This window comes from Apaloderma vittatum, unplaced genomic scaffold (assembly GCF_000703405.1).
Source record: "Apaloderma vittatum isolate BGI_N311 unplaced genomic scaffold, ASM70340v1 scaffold26173, whole genome shotgun sequence".
NCBI classification, from domain to species: Eukaryota; Metazoa; Chordata; class Aves; order Trogoniformes; family Trogonidae; genus Apaloderma; species Apaloderma vittatum.
The window spans coordinates 605-1,550 of NW_009707844.1; positions in this window are offsets into that span (position 1 = coordinate 605).

The window sequence follows — 946 nt, forward strand, 5'->3', positions numbered from 1 at the left end:
GGCAAATCCCTGCACAGGGCAGGCAGGGATGCTCCAGGGATGCTCCTGCCTCGAGCTCCCCTTCCCCCTTGCCCGTGCAGGGCTTGGTTGCTACATGGCCAAGCTTTCCTCCCCCCTAATCTGTGGAGACATCCCTCAGCCCCCAAAAGGCAGAACTCCAGGGCGATTTTCTGGGGAGACTAAGCTGCCTTAATGCCTTCTTACATGATTTATTTATTCATGTGGGAATGCTGAAACGTGACTTAATCAGACTGAAAGCTCTCGGCTCCAATCCTTCCGCCCTCCCTGCTTGCACAGGGGCTGTGTGGCCGAGGAACAAGCCCTACCTGGGGTCTGGGTGCTCTCAGCAGCCCCTAGGGCTGCCTGGCTTCCCTCTCTGCTCTCCTGGCTCCAGGTACCACGCGGGGATGTGACGTGCAGGGCTCCAGCTGTATCCAGATGTGTTGCCAGAGCGGGGTCCTGTGCGGGATGGCACTTCTCCCTGACCCATCAGGACTTAGGGGTTTGGCAGCAGTCTCCAGCTCTGTCAGGAGAACAGGCTCCCAAATTTCACAGGGCTGCGCTGGGGGCTACTGAGGAAGAAATCTTTTGCAGTTCTTCCTTCCCAGCCCTGCTCTGCTGCCCCTTGGCTGCCTCTTGGGGCTGCCCAGAGAGCTGAGACCTGGGCTTTTGGGGATGGACAGACCCCCTAAGACTCCCTGAGCATCCTGAACGCCAGGAGCTGGGGTGAGTCCTAGCGTCAAAAGGTCACCCCAAATTCCTCCCGTTTAACTTAAAAATTCTGGAGTTAATTGCAAGAAGCAGCATGGAAATAGGAACCTCAGCAGCTCCATGCAGGGGTGAAAACACCCACCGGGTGGAAGTGTCTCAAGATTTTGGGGAAGGATGGAGGGATCTGGCAGCTCGATGTCGAACCGGTCGAGCTGGTCGCGCTTCCACCAGGTCA